Source organism: Anas platyrhynchos, chromosome 1 (assembly GCF_047663525.1).
Source record: "Anas platyrhynchos isolate ZD024472 breed Pekin duck chromosome 1, IASCAAS_PekinDuck_T2T, whole genome shotgun sequence".
Lineage (NCBI taxonomy): Eukaryota > Metazoa > Chordata > Aves > Anseriformes > Anatidae > Anas > Anas platyrhynchos.
The window spans coordinates 202,322,264-202,338,960 of record NC_092587.1 but is presented as its reverse complement, the minus strand read 5'-3'; the positions used below and the strand labels follow the sequence as shown (position 1 = coordinate 202,338,960).

Here is a 16,697-nt window from a genome sequence, read left to right as displayed (position 1 = left end):
GGAGTCTTGAGGACTCTGTTCTCTTTTCCCTTCATGCCATGAGGTGAAACACCATATAAATTACGAGAGCTGCTTCTAATTTTTTTGATTACATGAATTATTTGGACCATCAGACCGGACTGAATTTATCCCTGACAATTCTTCAGTAAGTTAATTTCATATAATGAAGTTTCTTCATTAAAAGAAGGACACAAATTCCATCATCTTGAAGAAAACCTCAATGCAAAATACAAGACCATTTCATTCAATGGGCATCACTTCTTTCATAACGGAAATGAAAAGTGTGGGGTTATAATTTTTGAGGTCCAAATGCAGCATGAAGGAAGACAGCATGGTAGACACGTGCAAGGTTGACACCCAGTGATTACGAAGAACAAAATCCTGATCTACTTATTATCCAATGCAAGTTAAAAGCTTCATGCAAAGTTCAGGAGCAAGCAGCACCAAAGACATTATAATAAACATATTTCTTAGTATCTATGCACTTGTGGGCTGCTCTCAGGACTCTGAAATGTTTGCACACAGCTGAGCCATGTGTCCTCACTGTTCTGCCTTGTACTATCTTCCTACCTCCCGCACACAGCACTCAGAAACAAAAAGCACGAGGCTGATGCTGCACAGCAGCTTTCAACAGGGCTTGAAATCAATGAGAGAAAACTACCACCAAGGTCAAAATAGCTGCTATTAACATGAGTAGATAAATATATAGTATTATATCACAGACATCACTGCTTGTGTGCTTGTGCACATCATCCCTGATATGTATAATAGGTGATTAGGCAGTACTGAGAGGGAAAAAAAAGGGGGGGAAGGATTTTTTTTTAATATTTTTTCCACCTGAAGACCAAAGGAAAAGGGGTGGGTGGAGCAGCAAAGACAATTTTAGCAGCTAATTTTAGGTGCCACAAAAGGGTCTCTGAGGTGAACTTACTGTTGCCTAAGTACGTAAAAGGAATCTACAAGAAAGATGGGAAGAAACTCTTTATCTGGGAGTGTAACAATAGTATAATGCGCAATGTTTTTAGACTAACAGAGAGGAGATTTAGATTAGATATTAGGAAGAAAGTCTTTACTCAGAGGGTGGTTAGAATTAGATGATTTTTAAGATCCCTTCCAACCCAAACCAGTCTGTGGATCTATGATGATTCTCTCATTATTATTTCTCTGCTTGTTTGTTTGCTTTTCCCATCTGAGATCCAGAAAAGCTCCCCCTGCTTGAACAGTAACAGTATAAAAAAATATATATATATTTTTTTTTCTTTTCTGGAGGGGAAGGGGGAGGAACAAACACAAACTCTGTTTTCAGGAATGGAAAAGCTCTCCCTTGTTTCTGACACTTCCCCATAAAGAAGAAAAGAATGACCTCCTTTTGTAAAAAATCACAGCATCTGCAAGCCCAAGAAAAGTGAGTGCTGTAGAAGCGGCTAGAAGTCCACACAAAACAAGTGCAACATAATTTTAGAACATGAATTGCCTGTTGCAGATATGTGGGACCTAACAGTTAACATCCCAAGTATGAATTGGAAAAGAGTTAATGTTATATTTGGCAGAATGCCTGAGCCTTCAGCATGATTTGATAAATCACTTGCTCCCCTTAAAATAAAAGGCCTTATCTTAATTTTAAAGACTCGATTTACTCCAGTGTGTCAAATGCACTTAGAATATCACCTCTCCTCTTTCAAGCAGCTTATCAGTATCCCAGGCACTGACTCCTGGAGACATGTCTGCGATATTCAAGCTGAATTCTTTTTGAGCAGAACTAAAATTCAAGCTTTCTAGGAACTGTGGGTGCTTTTGTCTCATGGGAGATAGTGACCACCAGACTACAAAGCTGAGCTCCTGTGACCCCAATCTAAGTGGCCGTCACATTTTCCAGCATGAAGGAGCTGGAAACAGAGGAATAGATGTAATAAAGCAATGCCATTCTTTTCCGACCACTCATAACATGTCTCTTGCCTTTGCAGGAAGTTTGTTCAAGGTGTTTTGATGTTTTGTTTTTCATTCTGTATTCTTTGTAGAATAATGTGATTGCATACATAAATCCTGATAATCAACAGCTTTTTCATTAAAATTGTTTGGCTACTGTTATCCAGCCTTCAATCCCTTGGGAAGCCATCTTGCAAAGTGTTTTCTGATATGTTGCTCCTCCTTGCAAAGTGTTTTCTGATATGTTGTATAAATGCATCTTCCATGACTTTGACAAATCAGTTTATTTGTAGGGATGGATTAAAAAGAGAGGGCTTTATTTGCTATACTCTTCCAAAAAAATGGCTTTTCCCCTTGCCCTAGAAGTGTGAGCAGAAGCTAACCCATGGCCATTTTTCCACATACTGCCTGTCCAGTCTTTAGAGGTGCCTGTTCTGCAATACATCACCCCATCAGAACCCAACAGAACTGGGGTTCCTTTTGAGAAAGCTCCATTAACAACATTTTCTGTCCTCATCCTCATTTCTCCCTATCTTGACTTATTTTCTCACAAACATTTTTTTTTTTCATATTTGTGCTCATCACATCGCTAAGGAAATAGGGAATAGAACACCAACAAAATGTTAGGCCATGCATGAAAGTTAAGGTTGATGTTTTCATACTGTATTTGTAGATACCTCTGGATGGCTACATCTCTTTCCAATACAAGAAAGAAAAGATACAACATTTGGATGGTTTGGACACTTATTTTCCACTGTGGGTGACAGAAGAAAATATTCATATGTCTTAAGCCCTTAAATAAACCAGGTCTTCATACAGTCAGAAAACAAACTTTGTCACATTAGCAACAAGCTGTGAAATTGTGTAACATGAAGTGTACTAATGTTACCTTATTCCTTAGCTGTAAGAGGGACCTTTCCTAATAGGGTCTTCCTTGCATAACCTTGAGTCCAACAAAGTCGAGGGAGCTTTCTGTAATAAGCTAGTGAGCTATGATCTGTGTTGCACAGAATCTCTCTTGCATGTTCAATCTGTTTTTAGGGCAAATTTGACTTTTCGACCTTCTGTAATTCCGCTGAAATCAATTGGAGTGCCTGATGAGCAATTCAGAGTTGAATTTAAGTCTCTGAGATGCAAGTGATCCCTAACTAATTAACCTACAAATATTATCATGCATTGAAAATTTCCCAAGTTATAGTCTGTATTGAAGATCCAAATCTGTAAACATTTATGAAGTTCTTTCTTGGTTACAACTGTACTCTTAGGTACAAATGTTTTCCCAAAATCAGTGCTGAAGCTTAGTGGCATACACTGCTAAAAGGAGACCATTCATCCCATGAAACATCTGATGGCAAAATGGAAAGTGCCAAAGCAGTTGGAAAAACATTGAGGCTTCATTTTCCTGAACACATTTGATAATATTTAATAACAGAAAATCTCCAGAGGTTACAGTTCTGAAAACAGCGTTTACCACTTAAGTGGAGGTGTTCTGTGTTGACTGCCTTGTAATGGATTACAGTGTTAAGTCTGAACAACTTTGAACCCTAACTTGTTATCAGTTTTGACAGAAGACCCACCTTCTCTCTGTACATACACACTGTTTAGTAATAAGGCAGTAAAGAGTCATGTGTATTTCCAGACTCATCTATTTAACAGTAATCACACCGCCAGCAAAACCACTGAAACCCCATAAGAAACCTCTACAGACTGAGGTCACTGAGAGCATCATTGAGAGCATCAGTCAAAGGCAAGGCTGCTGCAGGAAGCATTTTCACCAGCAAAACCCAATTCTGGAAAAGGATCCCTTTTTCACTGTTATGGACCAGAAGAAATTTATAAAGTTACTTAAAGGGTAGAGGAGAAAAATAAAATAAAATAGCACAGTCAAAATTATAAAGTTAGACATTTTATGTGGCATATAGTACAGGGCAAGAGGCACTGTCTTAGAAAAAAACATTTTTTGGTGACTGATCTTCTGAAATTTTGTGAAAAAAAATAGCTGTAAAACAGTTTTAGCTTTTGTTTTTGTTGTTAATTATATTATTATTACTTTTTATATCATCACTTCCCTTCCTTAAAAGTGTTACGTACTTAGTCTTCAGAAAAGAAAGCCACTTTTGAGTATTGTTCACTTTAACCCTCAAAGCAGTTCCCCTCAATGTGAGCCCATTTACAGTTTCCAGAATTCACATTCAGATCCATCACTCACTTTTTCAGTTTTGACTCTGCTCTTCAAAACAGAATTATTATAATTTAATTGACAGATATGAGGATACCATTTGCAGCTGTTAAATATTCTGTAAGTGCTCAGTATGCAAAATGAACACCAGTAACTTATGTTCTTGGTATATTTAATTTCTCAAGTTTATTTGTGTCTAATTTGACTTTTGGTGTGAGCAGTGTAGAATGATTCTATTCTCCCTATTCCGCAATTTTAAATAAATAAACAAACAAAAAAGTATATTTTTTAAAAACAAACAAACAAAAAAAAAAACGTTATATATATATATATGTATTAAGTTCTAGAGGTCTTAGCTCTAACTATTTATTCAATTGAAAACTGAATAAAATAAAGCCATTCTGATATTTACTCTGATTTGACCTACACTTTGTGTTATACCTCCTGTGAAAGTAGTCTTAAAAAAAACCTCTCTCTCTCTCTTCCTCCCACTCTCTCCCTGGACAAGAATAGGAAAATAAATAAATAAATAAATAAATAAAATTATTCCAATTCATTCAGAAGGTTCAGCATTTTCCCAGCTGTTCTTTTCTAGACCTTACAGTGATAATACTGCATCAAAATAGATGACAAGGGAATTCTATTTCTTTTCAAAACTGTCTTTTTCAAAAACTGGTAACTGCTTGGGCAAAGCCTAAAGATGGACAGTTTTAGACTTTAATTTGCACTTCTGAAACAAGTCTGAATTTTTAGTATTTGAAATATTTACTATTTGAAAACAATAGATTAAAATGATTTCATCATTTCTTGTGGCTGTACTGTAAGCAGTAAATGTTTTTAGTAGTCTTGATCCAAATCTTATATGCATAAGATTGAAGTGATATACCTGTATAATAGTTTATTAATGTATCTTTATCCAAGACTTTTAGATTCAACAGTCCCACTAACACCAAATGTAAACATTTTAAATATTTATACAAATTTTAATGTGAATTGTTTCCCCCCCAAACCTTGAAAAGGGTGAGATGAGAAAATAAAAAGAAAACAAACGATAACAATAGGGGAAAGACTGTTAATACAGTTTTACAAGAGTATTAAATTCAAATAAAATATTTACAGAGGATAAGCAATGCTTTTGGTACACTATGCAATTTACATTACAAGTAGGAGCAACTAATCTTCCACACATTCTGGTTTATAATAGCAAAGCATGCACACACCAATGGAAAGGAACGAAGTTTTCATTATGAAACTATTTAAAAATAAATGTGTGAATATAAATGATCTATTTGTATCCAAGCTCCAGTAGATTTAAAATGAAAGCCAAAAAGCAAGATGGTGTTGAACAATATTGCTTTCACAAACTGATTTATGTTGATTTTTGGTACTAGAAGTATTCCTAGCTTGTGAGTCCTGCATAACAACAACCTCAACCTAACAACGATGAAGATTTCTGCTTGCTTAAATGGCTACTTACTTAATTTTCTTTTTTACAGTGTGCTGATACCAATTAAATACAAGTGCACGTTAACTGCTATATAGAGGCTATTAGCTTTTCTTTTCCAGTTGGTAGCTCAAGACAAATAGCAAGACTACTATTTTAAAAATTGCTATGTGAATACGTGATTTTTTCAGCTTACTGACAATTTGGAGCAAGTAAGAATAAAATTATTTCAGTTGACATAAACATACGGTTAACTGATATGCATACTTCAACAAACACCACATTTAAAAATAAAGCAACTCACAAATGTCAATACATTTTTTCAATAAATGTCTGTATGACCTGTGGAATGTTGAATTGAAGCAGTCCGAAGTTTAAGGGAGAGGAAGGGAAAAAAAAAAAGGAAAGAAAACACGGTCCGAAAAAATAGCCATTCTAGACTAAAACAAAAAATAAATCAAGTATAAAAATAGAGGTATCCACTTCTATCTATTTTTTTTTAATTCCTTTTCTGTCTTCATCAATAAAGTACAATTGAAATAAAACAAACAGGAAAATCAAAATATTTTAACAATCAACAAAGTCTAATTTTTCAATTAAATTTGAAACATTATGTATCCCACTCTAAATCTAAGCATACAAGTGTAGTGATTGAATAGAAAATCCATATATTTATACACATATATTTTAATAAAAAAATTATATATTGTAAATATTGTGTAAATATGTACATCTATGTGTTCTTCAACCATAAATAATTTTTTTGTTTGTTTGTCTTCTTTTTCTAAATGTAGAGAGACACCTCAGCCAACCTGGCATTTACTGAAACCCCATAACCCCATTTATGAAACAAACGTCCAGGATCCCACAGTTAAGAGTATTTTCTTTGCCAAGTTAATTCTGCCTACTCAATGGGATTATCCAGAGCAATTGTGTTTATGCAATACAGCAGGGTAGTTTTATTGTGCTATTGATACAATATAAACTTTAAATATTTTCTTTAGTTGATCTGGGCTCAAGCTGCTGGAAACTACCTAGGGTCTCAGTAGTTTCATGGCTTTGCTATTGCTTAAGCCTTCAATGGCTTTGCTATTGCTTAAGCCTTCAATCATTTTTGCCAAAAAGCTGCTATTGTACAGCATTGACCCAGCTATGTATCCAGAGATCTTCACAACCACAGGTATGAGTTTCTAATATCTGAGCCAACAACCATTTTTCAAGCATGGCCTTGACTCCAAAACAACCTAGAGTGGACAAAGGGAATACTTTTTGCTAGTAAACTAGCTTTTAAAATTATTATTATATGGGCCAGCTTCTAGAAAACCAGGCCAGTTGAATTCTCCTAGCCTAGACTTAAACTTACCTTCTCCAAATACCTGCAGAAAATCACTACATATCTACTTCAGCCATTTGTTTTTGTAAATGTCAGAACTTGTAGATCTTTAATATGTATTTTCATATTATATTTATTTCTTTAGTACATATTTTCCATTTGAACTCTTTACTACCATAGATAATGAAGCTGGTAAGAAAGAGACACCTTTATGGGCTCTTACTTCAATATCTTGCAATTCCATTCAGTGGAAAATACAAGATTTCTATAAAAAAAAAAAAAAAAAAAAAAGAAGACAAAACAACATACATGTTTTTTTTTTTTTCCTTCCTGTGAATTGTCATTTATCATGGAACATATCTTTTTTAGCCAGAACTGGCTGTTCTTTCCCAAGTATGTATTATTCAAGATTTATGGATAAATTCTACCAAGTTCTATGAATAACAAAATCCTATCAGGAAGACCCTGCTCTAGAATCAGTCTAACACCATCAAATCCAACATATGATCCAACATCAAATTCAACATATTTCTATAATCACTGTTTCAAGGGTACTTTCCAACCCTGTTAGCTGTCCTTTATGGAGGGAGAGCTAGAGTGAACATTTTATTGAAGAGGCCTTTTTTTTTTTTTTTTTTTTCCTGCCAATGTATACATAAATGCCTAAATTTTGCTTCCAATTAAAATAATGAACAAACAGCATAAACTGGATAAATTAGAAAAGGGTATAATTGCTTTTTTTTAGTCGTATAAATGAATGGTTGTCTTGCTACAGGGAAGAGATAAACTTGACAGGAAGAAGCAAAGAAGCAAACTAGACTGGAATTCATTTTCACCTCCCATGGTGAAATTTTTTATTGTTGTTTTTCTGTGTTACAATGGTTTTAATACAAAGCCTAAGTCACAACAAAGCAATAACAGCGCATTGACACATTTCTGGAATTGAAGCCATAAGCAAGCAACACTACTTACTGCCAGGCCCCAGTTCAAGGCTCCTTACAGCCCTCTGGGCATTTCCAGACTAAATAGCTTTGAAAAGGGGAACAGTACATTAGCAGCCCCTCTGAGACAATCTGAGTAGAGTTACTGCATAAAAAGCCCCATTTAAATTATGTTAATAGAGCTGCAAGCTGCAAAGAAATTATTTATCAGAACTAGTGCAAGACCCTAGAGTGTACGCATTTTTTACATCAGACTTCCATTCTCTTGCTGCAGTTCTGGCTCTCTAGCAAACACTCATTATATTCCATAAGCAATGGAGATCTCCGGATTATAACCTCTGTGCTTTGACCAACTGTGGTCTTTAAAAGTCCTTCATGCCAGGGCTTCTCTGTGTCTGTTTCCCAGAGTACACTGAATCTCTGTACCCTGGAATGTATCAAAGCCCCCAGTGCAACCCAGCATGGCCAAGTTCTGTGTGAATGGTGTGTGGTAGATGACCACAGCTCTCTTTGCTATTCAGAGATGCAAGGTAAAGTACTTCAAGGAAGCTGCAGCAGTTGCCTACCTGAGTATCATGTAAGCTGAGAAGAGAGTTCTTAAATATCTGGAAACAAGGATTACCTTTTCACTACATATTAATGACTAAGAACTTAACCTTGCAGCATTGCCTATAGGATGAAATGACTGTTGGCAAACAGCTGGCATAACAGTATATGCCTCAAAAGCCTTCATGGACGCGACAGAGAAATTAATAAAAACAGGAAGGCAGTGGCAAGGGAGAAAAGATATGTATAATGTATCCAAAGTGATACCAAAATTATCATTGGTTTGGCTGTGGGAAAACTTTGTGCCAAGCTTGCTGATTAGGAGCATTTTCACCAGAGAATGCTCCTGCTGGCAGCAACCTGTGCTTTAAGGAAAGTAAATTAGATTGTTTCTAGACCCAATTTCATTCCCTCTGATTTCACAGTGCACTCAGCTGCTTGAAGGAGGGAGAATTGCTCAACAGAATGCCATCTGAGATGACTGAATGGCATTGCTACAATAGGAAGAGGTTTGCATTTGAAATTTCATCAAGAGAGACACCACTGCGAAGCAGGACTTGATTCCCATCTCACTACCAGCTCAAATCAGCAGGAAGCCAATGAAGTCAATAGGCTATCAAAAGCAATGGGGTTAGACCCACATTTAATGTGTGTGAAAATCAGTGGAAAGAGATAACGGCTCAATGTATCTGTATGTACATTTAAACTCTCAGTTCATGAAAATACCAAGCATGAGAAAAATCAAAGGTAATCTCAGATTATAAATGGGTCCATTTAGTTTTAACATTAAAAGGTGGGTGTCATCTTCTTGGCTTTTAGGTCTCTAATAATTTCATTCTACTTTTCCATAATTCATAGCCTTTCACAGTTTATTGAATCGTTCAAGACTACTCACCCTTTCTTTTTCATCTTTTTATTTTAGTTCTTAAATTTGTGTGTGCGTACATGCTTAGGAAGAAATGTAAAAGAGCTACTTAGCATTTGAAGGAGTGCTGCAAACAGTTATTCCAAGGCTTTTGTTCTAAAATAAAATAAAAAAGCCAAGGGAGGAGATTTTTCAAATTTGTTTCAGAAGACTTTTTATCACTAAGGTTTAAGAGAAAGATTTTTCCCCTGATATAAGCCATCATCAATCTATGGTGCTGCTCTAATTTGCACCACCTGAGGATTGAAAGTGACATAAAGTGAGCAACTAAAATGAGAGACCACACGTGACTCACGTCTGTCACATCGCTTAATATACTATTACTCAAGGAATGAGGTGACAAGAATTGGTGTAATGCCAAAAAGCAGAGGAGAAGAAAAGCTTCAACTTCGTAACTTACTGGAAGTTTTCATTACTCCCACAATTGCTTTAATAATGCATCAAATAGAAATACAAAAATACAGCTTGATAACATTAGCATAAAATGGTTGGACAATTTTAACATATCCTTGAAGATGAGCTGCTGCAGGTGAGTGTGCAGAATGGCTTCTGTAGTTTTATTCAGCACAATGATCCCGTTATAGTATCTTTCTCGTGGATAACTTGGAGTCATCTTCTATTGATTCACAGAATAAAGCAACTCTGCAAATCCAAATGCTGGCTGCAAGGTGAGCATAGGTACAGTGCACACATACAATGACGTGCAGAAGTGGAGTCACACAATCAAAATTCACTTTCTTCTCAGACAAGTTGCCCTGGGGAAGCTTCAAGCAGAAGGCAGTTTCAGGGTCCATACGCTAAGATAGAACTCACATAAACAGAAGACTTTTGCTCAGGAGACTTTGTGTGTTGCTTTGTAAACCAGACCCTAATCTTATTGATACTACAAATAAAGGATTATATTACTTGAAAGGAGTGCCAAGAAATATTCTAGAAGAAATCTCAATACAACAAGAGTGTGTAAGCAGAAGTAAATACATGTTAAGGTACACAGTTCTTAATTTCAGCAGCTGTGGAATGACATTTGGTCTTCATACTTTGCTAAAGAATATTATTGTTTATAAATCATAGAATCATTTAAGTTGGAAAAAGCCCTTAAGATCACCTAGTCAAACCAAATGTAATACTACATGATACAGTGTCTCATAAAACTTTGTATGAATCTTTATGTCTTCTGAAAGATGTAATAAGAACAAGAAAACTGAAACAAGAAATATGTAATTAAGACTACCCTAACATGCACTGGTGAAAGAACCCAGGGGATGACAAAGGAAGGTGATATTTTCATCCTTCCATCACAGTGCCAGAAACCCCATTCAAAGGAACAAGTGACTTAGGGGCAGCAAAGAGCCTTTCCCAAGCATCCTTCTACAGCTCTTGAAAATAAGAAGAGCATAGAGCTGGAATTCAATGAGGGAAGCAACATTTATAATATTCAAACAAAGTATTTTACATGAAAAGAGATTAAGAGTTCGATTTACTGAAAGAAAAACATACACACGCACACAAATAAAAAGAGCTGACATGTTGAAGGAAACAAAAATGTCTTTATTACTAAACATGAACTTGATAAATAATTATTAAATTATAACAAATCAAATATAGCATTAATAATGTCAACAGAACTTAATGCTTTGCTTTATCAGTCTGTCTAATCTATCTATCTTTAATTAATTAATTTATTTATTTTCCTAATGCCCTGAATTTTAAATCTGTTTTGAAGTAAACATATTGTTTTAGCCCTAAATCTTGTCCAGGAAGGAAGATGTCCTTGACTGACCTGACACACAATTCCAGATCTGTTGATGTAGTGAGTCATAAAATAATAGAAATAGTTACTTTGGCAACTGTCTAGCTGCTCAGCCTATATCAGAAGAGTGTAAAGAATGGGCCACCACTGAAGGCTTGCACAGACAAGGTTTGAGATCTGGTGCCACAGAAATCACAGAATCACAGAATAGCAGGGGTTGGAAAGGACCTCAAGAGTTCATCGGGTCCAACCCACCTGCCAAAGCAGGTTCCCTGGAGCAAATCAGAGAAAAAAGGTTCTCTGGAGATCACTGAAACTAGAAAAGTCTCTGAATCATGAGGAGCATACGTGAGTCTGACAGAGAGTTTACCACAAAAGGGCGAATTATTTTCTTGGGGTACTTCGTGCAAGTTATTTTTATTTATTTGTTTGTTTGTTTTTCATACAGGAAAGAGAAAGAAGAGAAAGACACTGTGCTCAGCATGAGCAGAATAGCTAACTTGCAAGTTGTTAGCCCTGGTTGATGCCTCGTTTTCTGCATTTTCAATTCTACATTAACAGAAAGAGAACAAATATTGGTGTGTGTGTGTCTGTGTAGTTATTTATGCCTAGCAGAGCACTCAGCATTCTTTCTACACTGCAGTAGCACCAACCCATCAATAAACTGCAATGAAAATAAGAATGTGTATAAATGTTCCTGTGGGGACAACTGTTTTTTTGATTGATACTAAGTATCTTTATTTCATACACCATTGTGCAATATTTTCTTTATGCACCATATGAAAAATAATGCAAGGAAAACCTAGCTAGCATTACTGTGACAACTGCCAGAAGGTATTCAATGTAGAGGTTTTTTCCCTAATTCACTTTTGTTTTGGAGAAAAAATTAAAATCTGTGCCCATAGCTGTGTGAAGCCAGGCAGTGTTATTAGTTATAAGGTCATGTCAGTCACAAAAATCTCATATTTCCTAACAAACTGCAAAAAACATTTGAAGTTGTTACTGAAAACCTGGAGACAACTTTGGAATCACTTCCAGTGATCCAGTGATCATTCCTCTGAGGATGTAAGAATATTTAAATTTATATAATTGCAAATCAGTTCATACGGCAATGACCTCTGGAAACATTTAAAAACTCTGTTCAAAACAGAGTAAGCTTTGAAGTACTTCCAGAGTAGCTGATGTCTATAGCAATTTCCAATCACAAGCGTTAAAAAAAAAAAAAAAAAAGGCAAACAAAACCCCAAATAAATAAATAAAAACCACATAAAGAAAACACAGTAATTAGACACCAATGAATTTCTGTTGAAATCTGTATGATTTTCAGGCTGTTCAGAACTTCCTTTCCTATGTGTGGACATTCCTATACATGGGCTTCCTTTTCCTATACATTTTTCTAGTCTCAAATGGGAGATATGTTCTAATACCAAATCACAGAGCTAACATGAGGGGTAGAACTGAAAGCAGATAGTATGTTGAAGGGAAAATTACAGAGAAGAAAAAAAAAAAAAAAGCCAATACACAAGAATCAATTATTATAGTCCAACACAGAAATTCTTGAGCATCATTTATCAACTGCCTGGCAAGTTACACTCCTGTTACAGGACCAGATATATAAGGAAAAAACTTCTCGGACCATCAGAGACATGCTGGGTCCTAAACAAAGTACTGCAAGGCAGTGTGCTGTGTTCTTCACCCTCCACTCATGCTATTTTAATGGCTTCACAGACCCCAGAGTACCTCAGCATAGAGAAGAAATACCCTGGAAAATACAGACATACATTACACGTAATACTTTTCCCCTAAACACCCCCAATTGTGCAAAGCTATTTTGATGTGCTTCTTCTCTAGCATAGTATGGGTGTTCTTCTCCAGGCTATTCTGACCAGACTGTTCAACAGATGGTAAGGAAAAGTCATTTCTGTCCTCAGCAGCTAGCCCATATGCAGTTTGAAAAGAAAATGCAGACAGCCAGAGCAACATGACAGAATCCATTACTGGCTTTTAATGCTGATAGTGATGCAGAGATGAGCCATGAGCACAGCTGTATGTGCCTTTGGGAGAACACTTTACCCAGCTCTGGTTCAGAAACAGATCATTAGTAGTAAATCAATATACCTGCCGTTCTTCTTCACTCTGTCCTCTTTCAGAAAACTAATCAGAAGCACTGTACTGGATGTTGAGAGCTATATTCCAGCTGAACCAATTCACATCAGACTGAAAACCAGAGGAAACCACAAGCAGCAAGAAAGAGAGAATTTATTCTTTCTAAAGAAAAGTGAGGGTAAAAAGTCACTCACAAAGAAAATTATCATGCTGCTTTCAGGCTATGAAAACCATGATGTTACAACCTGCGTCAATATTTTTGTGTGTGTGTATGCAAAAAGAAAGAGCTAGGGCTAGATTTTATTTTGCCAGTTCACACATTTGTAGTGTGCAAGATATGTTGAGTGTTTCTGTTATTAGCAATATGCTGGTTCCCATTTAGCATAAGCACAGTAAAAGAATCCTGTCTTAAATAACTTTTAAATATATTGTCATTTTGCCCATTTTATTTCATAAATAAAATAAAATAAAATAAAATAAAATAAAATAAAATAAAAGCTAAAGAGAGACTCGATGGCTTGTGTAAGGTGCAAAATGCCTATTTCATATCACTGTGCTGCATTCTGAGCCCCAGCATGCAAAGACCATGTCTTAACCACAGCATTATCCTTATCTTTCTCATCTTGGAATCCTACAGACTTCTCCAATGGTCTAAGCTAGATGTTTTTGCCCTCTGAAAGTAAGACATTTTAGCAGAAAATTTACCAAACTGTCAAAGATACACATTGAATGATCTCTGAAGTTCGTGAGAGTCCCACCAGCTCTACTGGAAGAGATAACCAGGAAACAGAATTTGCCTCTTGTGAAAAATGATAGTTGAGGAGATAGTAATGGGGAAAACAACATAAAACAAAACAACAATAAAAAACAAAAACACACACACACACAATTGCTATATGTGTATATATGTAGAAATAAAATTAAGTAATATGCCTTGATGTTCCTGAGAACAACATTTTGTATCCCAAAATATGTTCCTGGCAGCCCTGATCAGGTGAGTGTGTTTCCAGTCAGGGTTCCTGGAGGGTCTGGCCCCCATCTCATCTGCAATCTGCATACTGATATTTTGCAGATACATACCAGTATCTAGAGACATTTTGAGTAAGAAAGTAAGTTTATTGGAAAACAGATTGGTGGGTGAGCTGGCAGGGAACCAGGCAGGTTTTCTGTCAGCTTATCTCCTCTTGGAATCGACACGTTCCTGAGGAATGTTTCACTTTGACAGATAGGCATTTTTCCAATGGAAAAACATTTGTCAGAAAATTTTTGCCCATTCTGTTGCATCTTCATCCTTGTCATTCTGCCTTGATAAGAAAATCTGACTGTTGAAATTAGTGCAGATCAGTTGCTCTCCTCTCCAGGCAAGATGCTGAGGTTACTTTTCTCTGATTCCTTCCCCAGAGGCAATGCCTATAGGATGTGATGCTAAATTTTTATTTTTTATTTTTTTTTCCTTCTGCTCCTTCTCTATCGCAATCCTTTATACAATCCTGCCAGAATATTGCTACAGCAAAAGCACATAAGTTTTGTTTTACCTCATAGCAATGTTTATGTGCTTTTGTGTAAAAGAAGAGAGATTAGGGATGATGTTTGTTTAGTCTCCAGTATAACACATTATCACTTGGATATAATAAAATTTGGGGGCATTATTTTTAAATACTGCAGCAGATTTAATTACTGCTACTTGCAAAAATAAACGCCACTTGTTGCCACAATTATCAGGTACAATAGCAGACATCAAGCACTCTGCTGTTCACACAGCTTTAATGAGAAGCAGCCACTTCATTCAGGTTCCCTTTTTCCTCCAAAATGCAATTAACAAACCGTGATTAGTTGAGCCAATTCCAAATTGTATTCAAATGAAAGCAATTTGGCTAGTTTTTAAGTCCAATAGGTGATACTTTCTGAAGTCCCTGAAAGAATTAATTGCATGTTTCCATCCAAACATGTTGTAGGGAGGGGAAAGATAAAAGTTTTCTTTGATACAAAGGTTTTACTTATGACATTGCAAATCATTTTTCTATAACAGCATATCATTTGGACCATCCCACAAGACTGCCTGAGAGAATTGTATCTGCACCAGAACTTTCTCTTCTTTGGAAAGTGTATTGTCCCTAAAAGTTCAAAACCCTCCTCTTCAGCATAACCACATAGCCTCCGGTTCTGACTTCTGAAAACCTCCAGCCACTGACATTATACCTAACTTCACATAAATACAGATGTTGTTAACACCAATTAGTGATTTATGTCCACATCCTGAAAGGAAATGTTAAGGTGTGTTCAAATAACTTCTAGCAACTAATAAATTTGTGACATATTTGTATGGGTGTGATTTTTTTTATCTTCACTGCAAAGCAGAGATCTCAGCTTTACAGTTAATGCAGAGCATCAGTGCAGTTTAATTTTCAGACAGCTTCAGACACAGTAGCTGTGGCAACATAATGATAACTCCTATGGCAGGACTAATGGCTTCAGCTCCTACCCAGAGAAATCAGAAATCTTTCTACTTATACTGCATTATTTCCTTATCATTTATTATTTTTCAGGTATCCCAAGAGTTAAAAGTCTGAAAGAGAAACTGTAAAATACAAGCAACCAAAGTATACAAGAATTTCAAAATTATATGGACACCAGCTCCTCCAAAACTCCTATGAACTATTTGCAAAAACCTAATAGGGTTGATAAAAATCCCATTGTTTTTTATGCAAGAATGAGACTGTTTTCTTTGGAGTCATGGCCACATTCTAATTAATTCCAACCTACCTAGAATTCTCCCTGAAGAATTATTAGGATGTGGGTTCTTTTTTTCAGTTTCTGTCCTACATTGTTGCAAACCGTTTTATTAAACAGCTGCCCAAATCTAGCTATGCCTTACTAGTAAGCAAATAATGAATTTACACACAGCATACATTCACATGCAGTAGGTATATTACAAAGTTACATACATTCATGAGAGTATGTTATTAGCTGTGTAAACTGACCACCAGCTGTCTCAAAACAGATATAATATGAGTTAATCATAAATGGAAGGTTTTATTTGTGATTAAGGACATTTTATTTGTTTGTATTGGAATTTATTCCTGGATTTGCTTGCAACTTGGCTTGAATGACAATTAAGTCAATAAGTTAAAAATGGGTCTAATATTCCATGTTTTTTTCATCCACAGAACTGCAGAAGTAGCTGATCTGCATTCAGGCTCCAGTGAGTGTAGTGAGGGTGAAGACTCAATGAACACAGATGAAAAGTGCAGCACTTTTTTTTTTTTTTTTTTTTTTTTTTTGTGGTGCTCTCACTGGATTGCACATATGTTGTAATTAAAGTTACAGCTATTAAAATTATAATAACCAAACCGAGTTTTAGAGCACTGTTTTTCTTTGACATATCCCCTCAACTCTTCCTATCTTGGTCTCCCACTCTCAGTCACGCCTCAGGTTTTGTAGTTTATGCAGATGTATGGGATAAAGGCCCATCAAATTCACAGAGATTTGTCTTTTGTCTTTCTAGTCCTCATCACTCATTAATGACACTCGCAGACATGGCTTTGAC

The 16,697-nt window shown here is 35.9% G+C and overlaps 1 protein-coding gene across 2 annotated transcripts in view; it reads right to left on the bottom strand.

The window, feature by feature from the left end:
* The window catches only part of TENM4 (teneurin transmembrane protein 4), a 1,639,674-nt gene that overhangs the window by 1,260,969 nt on the left and 362,008 nt on the right, over nucleotides 1–16,697 (bottom strand). The window lies entirely within an intron of this gene.